Raw genomic sequence first — 12,275 nt, 5'->3', positions numbered from 1 at the left:
AGATACGGTCACAATTGATCTGTTTCAGCACCTGAATCATCAAGAACGAAACTCTCGAAAGAGGAGATGCCAGGGAAGAACAGCATCGGGGTTGGCTTTGTGCAGCAGCTATCAAGCATTCATACTTGGTTCAAGAAAGGTAAGATTTTCAGGCCTTGTTATTGCCATGACAGTAGTTAAGGTCCCAAACTTGCAGGACATCAAGTCTACTGCGTGATACTGGATTGTATATATTCTGGGGTCCTTTAAAAACAAAAAAAGAAAAAAAATACCATGAGGTAATACCTCAGATGGTGTTAAGTGATCTGTGCCTTCATTGGCAGCCTTTAATACCTGGCATAGTGCACTCGCGTTTTTAATCAAATTGAGCCATCAAGCAATATCAAAGCAAGCAGCGAGTAGGTGGAAATGCCGCTATGTCAGAATGCAACATCCTATGCCTGATCTGTAGAGCATCCTTCTTTCCCCACAATACAAGAAATTCTATTGCAAGTGATCAAAATATGATTATGGCACCCACAGTGAGACAGTTGATCTATACTAGTCTCCATAGCAATAGCTGGCATTCTACAACAGTGTATTTTTATTGCTCTGAGTGAGCAATGTTTTTAATAATTGCTGCAATAGAAATATTTCGCGTGTATGAGCCAGAGATTCTTTTGTAGTCACCAAACACAACTGGATTTTTGACTCAGAAATGAATGATCATAAAGACATGCAATTTAATATTCTTTTGGTTTTCCAGTACAGTGGGGCACTATTATACTCTATACTGTTAGTATATATTACTGTGCATTATACGGTTATGTTAGTGCTAGTTAATAGGCCCTGTCAGGCTTTGACATTATCGGAGAATCCTATGAAGTGTAGGTCATTAAACTCCTAGGTAATGTGATCATTCCACCTCTGAAGAACCTACAGGGAATGAAGCAACTTGGCTTAGTATTGTGAAACATAAGCATTTGGTGGGATTCCTCGGTAAACTTATCAGCAATCTCTGAACTGAAGGATAGTGGTTCTTGAGACTACCCTTTTTCTTTACCTTGGCGTTACAGGTGAGGTCAATCTGCAAATTTCTGGGCCAAAACTTAAGCCACCTTAAACTTTACTAAAAGGAGTAGTAAGGGTTTGCATCAGATAATTTATGGAGGTTGTGACTCAACACTGTTCCAATCCTTATCTGCAGAGATACTGAACCCTTTCTGCAACTCCTGAGGTTCTTGATTTGTGTCCATCTCTAGTTGGAACAGCAGCATTTGTGTATTATTCCCCAAGGAAAAAAAAAGCCTGGTTAGTTACAGACAGAATTAATTTGCTTGCACTCACAGTAAACTTCATAAGCCATGTGGACTTGAGAGTCCTCTGCACATAGCAAAGATGTCTGATCCCTAAGACCTGAGGTCACGGACAGGTCTCTTGATTATGAATGTGATCTCCTTTGCAGGTTGTCCTTGACCTTTCAGGTTCTAAACATCAAATAACATCATTCATCAAGATCAGTGCCTTGATCCATTTAATGCTATGCATATTCCTATTTCTGGAATGGTGACTCAGTGCTTGGTGTTTTACTCAAAACTGTATTTAGTACAGTCTTTTAATCCACTGTGTGACCATGGGACCATTAGCAAGCATTGGAGACAGCTCCTATGGCAAATATTTCTAAGGGAGTCAAGGTGGAGAGAGGCTAAAGAGAACTGGAAACTCAGTTAACAGCTGAACAGGAAAAAGAGTAGTGCAGTCAGCATTTTAACACTCCTACAAAAGTATTTCCTCAGTCACTAATCTCTCACCCTAGAGGTACTCAGGTTGTAACTTGGAAGCATGGAAGGACAAGTCTATTCATTCAGTCTTCTAAAACAGGAACCAAAGAGGGCAGTAGCAACACTTGGCAGATACATTTACACTAAAATTATTTGCAAGTAGTGTTTATGACCTCTTTGAGAACTCTGAGTGTTTTAGTGGGACAGTTTTTTCTGAACTGCTCCACAGTGCTTTGTTTCAAATGAATTTCAAATATATTTTCCTACTTGAGTGCTTTGCCGTCTGGACAAAGTGTCTTGATGCCTGTATTTTCTCTTATGACCCAGGCTTCCTGCTGGGTTGTGTCTCATTATTCATCTACAGCCACAGGACTCCTGTTCTGGCTCATACAATTAATATGGAGGAAAGGCTGTTGAATATAGAGATGCTCTCTTACGCCCTAAAGGAAAATTGAGGTCTGGACAATAGCATCTGCAAAGCAATGTTCTGAAATGAAAAGTGCAATTTCATATTGAAATGACTCAGAACTATTTTTAGATATTGCTATCCAAAAATAATTAATGCCATCGAAGGTTTCCTAATATAAACTGTTTCTTAGCAACCTGCAAACCTAAACTTCCTCAGAGAAAATGTAGCTGGGGGGGTGGGGAATGAGGCACCTACTCTTTTTCTTTTGAAAAACCATCCCCATGGCAAATTCCCAAGCCACATTACTGTTCAGAAAAACAATCCTGCCACTTGTGAAAATCTTATCCTCTCAAGAAAGAAAAAGCACAGTTAAGAAACAGCTTGATGAACTCCAGGGTAAAGACACACTTAGCAGGGATGACTGGGATTGACATAGGCTTTCAAAATTATGGTGGAATTTTATCAAAGAGTTCCTGAAAGCCTACTCCAATATGTTTCCTTCTTGCTGGTAAGCAAGGAGTTGAGATAAGCTTCAGGGGGCACAGAGGTGCACCTTAGTACAAGCAAGCCTGGGACTATAGCTAGAGATGAATGTTTTTGCTCAAGCCTGTACTTACATAACTCTCCCCTTTTTCTTCCCCACCATGCCTTCTTGCCCTTTAAAGCCAGGATTTTTATAAGGACTCAGTTCTCAGACCTCAAGAGAAGCCAGTGTCTACAAAAGGTTAGTATGCTGAATGCTGAGGTAATTTTTAAAGTGTCTGTGCTAATTCTGTGGGCTGAACTCATGCTAATATGGTGCTTACTTCTTTTGAAAAAGTTTTGAAAGCTTGAAATCTTATTTAAACTTTTTTCCTCATTACTGGATTATTTGTTCTTCCTCAACTAGAGCTGCCTAAAAAAATGATTTTTTTAGTCTGCAAAGAATGTGAGATTATGAAGAGTACCATGCCAAAAATCTAAAATCTCTAAACATAAAACAGTATTAAAAAGTCAATCTAAATAATCTTTTTAAAATTATAAAAATAATCTAAGTGATATACAACATCAAAAAACCATGAAAACCCTCCACTGCAAGCATCTGAAACAGGGTATTCTAACTTTTCAAAGGTTTCAAATTATGTTAATGTAAAATGTCATTGACATTGATATGACTTCATAATCAATGGCGTGATCTAAATGGCTTTTAAAGTAACTGTTGGTTTAAAAGCTTTTGAAAATAGCAATGTCTGACATCAGTTTACTTTGCATTACTGTACAACTTTACAAGTATTTTAATCTTACCCTGTTCTCTTCAGCCGGTCTGGCAAGTGCATCAAAACTAGGCATCTCCTTTCTGTTCATTAAGGAAACGAAGCAAGTTCTCTCTGGCAGCACTTTGCTTGCAATAAGGCCCTGTAAAATAAAGTTATTGGCAACTAGGAATTCAGTTTTTCAATAATTAAGATTGGAATAAAGTCTGTATTAAAACAGTAATAAATGCAGATAGTTTTTACCCCAAAACTTGGACTCAAAATGTTAAGAATAAAGAAAAGTCCTGTATTTTGGTCAGCTTTATAGGAGCTAGTCTCCTTGTACATTTTGTGAAAAAGCATGCTCCTTGCCACTCACTGTATTGTAGCTCCAAATAGTTTTCCATGACCCACGGGTGCTCTTTTCCTCGATAGTTGCCACATGCGCTTCCCTATTGATGGTCAGAATTTGGTAGCCTCCAGCAACAGTGATTTGCTTGTTTGCTTCTGTATTCTGAAACTAGAAAACAAAATTAAACAACACTTTTAGACTTTCAAGTTAGTCAGTTATCTCTCCAAAGCTTTAGAAAATCACTGCTATAATAGAATAAATGCTGGCCCACAGGGAACACCTTTAGTGACCACAGTATTTTCAAAATGACAAAGAATTAAGGCTGTGGCATTTTGTAGTAGCCGTAAGAATTCTTTTAATAGATTCAATGAATAATTTCTGTATCTTACAATTGCCATCTGGTGGTTTTAGAGTTTTATGTGTGAAAGAAATTTTAGATTCCTTTCCTCCAAAAGGATGGGGAAAGAAGCAAGATAAACTCAAGAAGCAGGGAATACAGAAACAGCAGCAATGTATGTGTAACTTGCTCACTACACTCATGTAATCAGCAAGGGCTGCAGTCAGCAAGAGTCCAAGAAGGACGGTAGTCACAATCTGAAATGAAAATCAAAACCAGAAGTGTAACTGCAGGTCTGGCTGACAAATCTGGTCATGAAAATCCTAGTGCCTTTTTCTTAATCTGGTGTTTAACTGTATTCCTTGTAATTCCAGTATGAAAGCAAAAAAGGATCCAATAGTCACCTAAGTGAGTCATCCTTGCATTTGGCCCACCAAAATATATGGCCCAAATACAACATTGCCACTGAAAATTGTCTTACAATAAATAGGCAGTTCAAGGTGAAACATTACATATATGTGCAAGTCTGTGGATGTCTCTTAGTTATTGTGGCAATAATTTTTTTCACCTTGCCTCAGCTTATTTTCTGTGGTGATGTAAATGCTTATTGAAAGAAGTGATCGTTCAGTTAGGGAGGTTTTTGAATACTTGGGTTTTGTGTCAAGCTGCTCAGTTTCATTTTGTAGGCAACCCGAGCCTGTGGCAGGAAATCACTGTAAAGATTCCAGAATTACTTTTCAACTGGAATCCAGTGCATTAATAAAAAAAAGAGGGTTTTTTAATGTATAAAAATCACTTCTAACAGTCCTGCAAGTGCAATACTAAATTAAATCTGGTCTCAGTTTCACTGAGCCCAGTCTGCAAGTCCAAAGGGACATTTTTGGTACGTACTGTTATGCTAAATGGTGGTTATATTCTTGGTTCTTTACAAGCAGCAGCGCTTGTACGGATTTGTGTGAAAAAACGTAGGTTTGTGCGCGGGCTCTGAGGGCAGACCGCACTCACCGTCGCCTGCTTGTGGCGCCGCTGGGGGGAGAGGAAAAAAAAACCCGAAGAGAAACGTGGAGAAAACTCCCTAGGCAGCCCGACAGGAATTAACCCTTTGCTGAAGGAACAAAAGAACTTGCTTTTGCTGAGGTGCGGAAGAACTGCGGCGGGGGGCTGGAGAAGGGCAGACCTGAGGCGGCGTCGGGCGGCACGGCTCTGAGGCGCCGCTGGGCGCGTGACGGGGAGCAGCATAACGGTCGGGAAAAACGGCGGGAAAACCCTGCTGAGGCGGCGGCGGGGGCTGGGGCTGCTGTGCCTGGGTGACCTTGGCAGGAGCAGCCCTGGCACATCTATGTCATTCCAGCTTTATTAATTTACAGCCGTTGAAGTATTTTTTTTCCCCCGAAAAACTGTTGTTAGACCTGCTGGTGGTGTCTCAAATGAGACTATTTTTGTGTTTTTAAAAAAAAAAAATTCCCTCACAAATCGGGTTCTCTCAGCAGCCTTAATTTGTCTTCAAATACATGAAGCTATTCAAATACGTTTTTTAGATTATATTATGGCTTTTTAATTATACTCAAGTCACACTTTTGAACTTTTTTCTGTCAATACAGTTTTTCAGGTGTTTTCAAATGTAAATGCAGTTGAATCTTCATATTCTGCCTGCTATGGGATAAGAGAAAAACAGAGCAGTAGGATTTAGGATAAAATCCTATGAGTTTGTAATACTGATGTGGCATGCTGATGGGTGGCCCTCAGAATTTAAATTACGATTTTCATCAGATTAGGGAAGGTGAAGATCTGGTATTTTCCAGACAGCCCGAGTTACTGAAGTGATTGCTGTAGATCATGGAAATTGTGTTTAGTGATAAAGCTCAGACCTCATCCTTGTTGAGAAGGATCTTTTCTTGCAAGGTAAGCAACTCTAATTTTCTGTGCTGTTAAGAATATCTATATATTTCTGTACTTATATGGACATTTTGAGAGTCATAGTATTGATGTCTCTATAGGTTCAGTGGAATCTTTGCTGTCATGTCACTGCTTAGCAATCTCTTTTTGAGTCTTGTTCTCTTCCTGATCGGTTTAAACCTGAATCAATTTAAATTTGAATAATAAACATTGTGAAATGTAATGACATCCCAATTAGAGCAAGAAACCTGCTAGAATGTAAAATTGCAATTAAATTCCTAGGGTCTGGAAGAAGAAAATATTTTGCTTCATTGTTTCAGTAGTAGTTCCCTGTATTCTCTATAGTTTTAATTGCTACTGTAGGCACATGGTTAATTTAAGCTTTTCATGGAATAAAAAAAAGCTTGGAGATGTATTAAATGTCACAATGTGTAATATTGTAGTAAAAATGGGAATCTATATGCATGAAGTTAAAGTAGTTTTGCGAGAAGCTGGACCTTGTTGCAAACATTTTGTGCTCTCTAGTTGAAATTTTTGCCTTAAACGAGATGGTATTGGAGCAGGCGTCGTCCCTTGCCGGAAGCATCCGTGCCCTGGTATTCCCTGCCAAGGGGACTATGGACTCTCTGGTTTGAGCCCGGTAGAGGGTCTCCCTATTTCCCTGCAAGGCTGCTGCCCTCTGCATGTGGGGCTGTGACAGCTGGGGCTGTGTGATGCTGTGCTGTGCCACAGGCCCTGCTCAGGTCAGATCCCTGCTGCCTCGGGGGACTTTAAATCATCATCTGTTACAGAGTCTGGCCCATAGTCTTCAAGGGCTCGAAGGCCCCCGGGAAGACATTTCCCAGTGACATGCAGTTGGGTAAGCGAAGAGGGCTGTGCCTGTTTTATCTCAGGGAAAATGCAGTGTTAAGTTGGAAAAGGCAAAGAGATTCTCTCCAGAAACTCCCAGGGAAGTCAGACAGGAACTTCGTTTAAATACTGCAACCATATGGTTGCTTTTCTTTGGAGGTGCTAAAATATTTTTGGGTGCAGTTTTGCTTTGGTTTTAGTATCAGTTAAGTATTCAAGACCCCAAAAACATTTTCCTGAACAGAACAGGCTGCTGCATCATTTATTTAGAGTAACTCTTGACTGTTCCTGAATGGGTAAAGTGTCTCTTAGAGTAACTCCTTTCAAACTCCAACAAAAGGGCCTCTGAGCGAGGAGGGAAGGTGAAGATCTGGTAGTTTCCAGACAGACTGAGTTACTGAAGTGATTGTTTTAGGTGAAGAAACTGGTCCCAGCCATTTTGCCTTAGTTTTGGCCTAACTATAATTTGATTCTTTCAAATTTCCAACTGCACTTTTAATTGGCTAGGGTATGCTTTTTTGCTTCCTATGTTAAACATTTATCAAACATTAAGTAACATCTGTATTCAACTCCAGACTGCATTTAATACACTTACTAATTCTGTTACTTGCAGCTTGATTTCTGGGTTGATCAAAGTAATAGTGCATCTGTATATTTGTAATTGGCCATATTGCATTGCAATGCTTATTTTTAAAATAAAGCATAATACTTAATATGTTAATAAGTTAAAATAAAAATAACTGATACGCTTATTTCTATAAATCTGGACTTCAGACCGTATTATCTTAGATATGATTATGTGGTATGTATAGAACCGTTTGCTTTTAGTCATGATGAATAATTGCTTAAGGCAGCATGTGAAATCTCACTGGGAAATTGTACAGGATGGGGTTTGAATGCCAAAATTGGGATTCTGCAAGAACACTAGTTTAAGTCCAAAGATGCAACTTGTCTTTGGAATTGCTTCCACTTTTTTAAAGGATTAGTAAAAACACAGCACAGACCAATGTAGGTTGATGATAAATTTTACTGAGACACAATAGCCTCCACACAGAGCAGAAGAGGAGACAGAGAAATGGTTGAAAATGTGATCAAGAGAAGATTACCAAGGAGAAAAATCTTGTTTGTGGGTACACAGTTCTATGAATTTTCTTCCCCAAAACTTTGTCAGGAATAGTTAATCACAGTAATAGACAGGCGGTTCAATTAAGATTAACTTTCAGACATGAAACATCTTGCTTTAAGAAGTTTGATCCTGAAAGAAAAGGAAAAACTGATTAGGTTTGGACTGAACATAAGAGAACAATGTAGCTGAAATTCTTCCAACATAATGTTGGAAAAGTACCAGGAAATGCCATTTAAAAATTGAGCTGCATCTTTCTAAACTTATACTACAAGCAACTGTTAGTGCACTCTTTTTAGACAAATCTAAGCTGCAAATTGGGTTTTGAATCTCAAAACTGTGCTGTGGCAGGACCAGTGGTAGCTAGGTATTATATATGCATGAAATTGCCTAAAAAATTCAGACTTGTGTCAACAGCTAGAGCCCAAAACCTTCCTGAAAAAGCCTGGTCTTCAAGTTGTATGCAGAAGAGTGACCTGCTTTTTTTCCTTATGTATGCATTCACTGATTTATAAAAAGTCATAGAAAACCACATGACTTCAATAATTTACTTGCTCATCTTCACTTAAATCTTTTTCATCCTTATTCATAATCTTGTTAATCTGTATTTTGGTATACAAAACACTGTTACTAGTATACTCATCAGCAGCTGGGTAAGCAAGGAAGAGGGAATTCCTCTGCACAGAGCTTAAATGTGTTTTCTGTATGGGCGCAAGCTTTGGCGTCTGTTTCTTGACATAATGAAGCAATTCTCTCTGGGTGGAAGTTGGTGAGGACTAGGTCCCTAAGCATCAAAGAAACAAACCCAGAAAACAGCATTTAGAAAAACCAAAAATGGCGTTCAGAATCTGTACGCACATCTTTGATAAAGGAGAAGGGGTTAGTCTAGTGCAAGGCAACTTTAGAAAGACTAGACCTTTAGAGTGACTCAGGCCTGTGGAGAAACTTGTTTTCAGTTCTTGGAGCCTTTTTTCCCCTTCGTGGGTAGGGAGCGAGTACTTTTTGCAGGCAGTGGATTTCTCACCACTTTCATTCACCATCCTACCTCGTGTCCTTGAGGTGGTGCAGGAAGCCATTTATCAAGTAAAAACCTCTTGTCCATTTTGGCAATGATGCAGGTGTGTTTTGAAAATGCCTTAGTTGCAATGTAGCCCTATTAAAATAAAAAAAGCTTTTTGTTGCAAACAATGTGCAGTGAAAGATAAGTGGATTGCCAGAGAGAAGCACTGGTTAAAAAAAAAATGCTTTATACAGCACAAATAATCATAGGGAAGGAAAATATTGATTTTTCAATTATATTGTATATAATTGACACATTTACCTATATACCTAGGTAAATGTGTCATGGAGGCTGACAAGGGACTTTGGTAAAAGGTAATGTAGATTGCCTTCTGCGGTAATGCCATGTGTATGATACACTGTACTGCATAAGTCAGGAAAAGGAATTCACTACTGAGGACATCAGTGCAGCATACAGTACAGCAGATACAGTAAAATGGTTAAGTTAGAATACTTTCAAGCATCTCCTCTAAAATCTTGTTAAGTTTTGTTGAAGGTTAGGTGTTTTTCAAAAACCTTTTGGTTATTTTCCTTTTTTTTTAGCCATGGTAGCAGCCACTTAATCTTGACATCCTAGACAGATTTCCAGGCCTCAGAGCCCTCCTTTGGGTCGGTGTTGACCCCAGTGTCAGTGGAAGAGTGGTGTGAGTTTTCACTGTGGTGCCCCTTAAAGTTTTTCTTGCCATTCTGATTTTTTAAAAGATTAAAGGAGATAAGGATTTAGGTTTGTAGATTCCCAGTAGTCTTTCAATCAATAAAGCAATAGCTCTAGTAACCATGCTTTGGAAAATTATTGCTCTTAGAGATCGGATTAAAGGGGAGATAATTTCTGGCCTTAGAGGGGAGGCTGGGAAGCCATTAGTACTGTTGTGTCAAACCTTACATGCAGGCTTTAGCCCTGGTTTTCACGTGTCTGATGCATCCACCTTATGAAGACAGACACGCTTTAACATTACTGCTCTATTCCCCCCCATGCCTATTAGACCAGGTGGAAAAGATGCAATTGTTTCATTTAAACACTGGAGAATTTCCTTTAAAGTTAAACACTAAACTGGATGTTCAGAGTCAAACTTGCAAGAAAAATTACTAGGAAAAGTAGAATAATTCCTTATTGTTCTTTCCCCAGCAGGAACTTGCAGGCAGTTATTTACAGTATTTCACTGTATTTTGTGGTCAGATCCTTTGTTGTAATATTTGTGTCTCTCCACGCAACTATTTTAACAGTGTTCATGCTAATCTCAAGACAGACTTTGTTGATTTCATATCTAGCAACTGCCTTTTTCCCTTGATATATCAAGCACTGAAATATTTTCTTTGATATAAAAAAAATGCAGTTTCCTGCTAAGTATCAGACTTTAAAATACAGCTTTATTCTGAGAAAAATATTTTTTTCAGAGGCTATAGCTAAAGACCGCTAGTTCTTATGGCAGCAGTGTATAATTGCATGTAGCTCCTTGCTTACCCTGTTAGCAAGGGGTAGCTGGAGCCAGGAAAACTCCAAGAAGAGAAGCAATCACAATCTGAAATGAACATTTGAAATTCACAACACTAATGTTGTGACTCCTTAGCTTGCATCAAGTTATTTGCTGTCTTAAAATAATTTTGACTTCCTGTTTAACTTTGTGTACATGCTCAGCACTCTTCTGAAGTAGGGTCTAGCTGAAGAGTATTTAAATATGTAGAAGAATTTTTTGTTAACGAGCTGATATCAGATCATCAATTCATATAAATTACTCTTAACCTCAGCAGTATACTTTGCGCAGGTAAGAAGATTAAACACAGTGGGTTTTAAAATATGTCCAGCCCCAGTTCAGTAAACTCCTTGGAAAAAGGTCGTCTGAAATATTTTGCTTAAAAGAGTGAACTTTTCACCCTAAGCTTTTGATTTCAGACATGGAGCAGATCCATGCGACATCCATGTGCATATGTATCTATTGTGAAGAGTTGGAATATGGGTGCACGGTACAGCTCTACTTGGAACACAGCAGAAATGGGACTTGAGCATCCTCATAGTAGATCTCATGCCTCTGAATACAGGGCTTATGGTTTAAGGGCAGGCACAATAATTTTTGTTCAGAAAAATCTAATGTTAAACACTTTGTTACCCCTTTATAAAATAATATAGTTTCAGTGACTCACATGCTTGTTGTTGCTCAGATTTCTCTCGGGTCAAAACTACTGCTGATTTTTTTTTTAGAGTTAATATTGTTATGATGATAAATTCTTTTGTAATAATAATTATTGTGAACAATTGTTCTCTTGGAGACAATCCCTCTAATATTGAATTAGTCACAATTTCATCTACTTCAAAGGAGGATTTTTATGAGAAATATCCAAGTGTGACTCAGAGTATTTAGCGCTAACATTTTGGAATTTATCCTGCAACAATTTCAGGCTGCTGTAAATACCCCTGCTTCACAGTCATGCACTTGGAAGCTTTCATGTCCCATGGTTCTTCTCCTACGCTCTGATCAGACAGCTGTGCCATAACTTTATATAACTTGCTGAGACTGACTTGCATCTGAGTTGTGAATGAGAGAATATTGCCCCGTCAACGTTTTATGTTTGTGTCTCGCCCTTGTAACAGAGCACTTTTCTCTTTCACGTTTGAGTAGGCATATGGAGTGAAGTCACTGCCAAAAGTGAAATTTCACCCATGCAGTCCCATTTGGCATTTTTACTCTGTAATCCCTGCATAAATCAGTAATAGTTCACTAGGCGCCAAGAAAGACTCAAAATAATTTTAAAACTGTCCAGCCTTAACAGTTTTGTGAGAAAGTGATACGTATACTTACAGTGAACTTTATTTTGCTGGTAGGCGAGGCAAGATCTGCTGGTAATTGATGTGTACTCTTACTTTTTATACAGTAATATCCCAAAGTTAAATCTTAAAATGGGTTTACCTTAGTGGCACCTGCCCTGCGTTCACAGAATTGCGACGGGCTTCCTGGGGAAGTGCTCTGATAAGAGGAGGCTTTGATACCAGACTGATTGAATTCATTACATACAGGAAGATGAAAGAAAACTTGTTGTGGCAAGTTCAATGTATTTTATAGTAACTTTTAAATGGAAAAAAAAAATCAGAACCAGAGAATAGATGCCTAATGAAATTTGTAGTGATGCTTTGTGCCTACGTGGCAAAGGACTCAGCCAGATATTTTATCCATAGCTGATACCATCTCTTAAATCAATGGAGGTGGTAATCTTGCTATGTTAAAAACGTCAGTCCCTGGAAATCATGAGGTTGGTTCTAAATCA

Source organism: Pygoscelis adeliae, unplaced genomic scaffold (genome assembly GCF_000699105.1).
Source record: "Pygoscelis adeliae isolate BGI_AS28 unplaced genomic scaffold, ASM69910v1 Scaffold187, whole genome shotgun sequence".
NCBI lineage: Eukaryota > Metazoa > Chordata > Aves > Sphenisciformes > Spheniscidae > Pygoscelis > Pygoscelis adeliae.
This window is presented reverse-complemented; position numbering follows the sequence as displayed.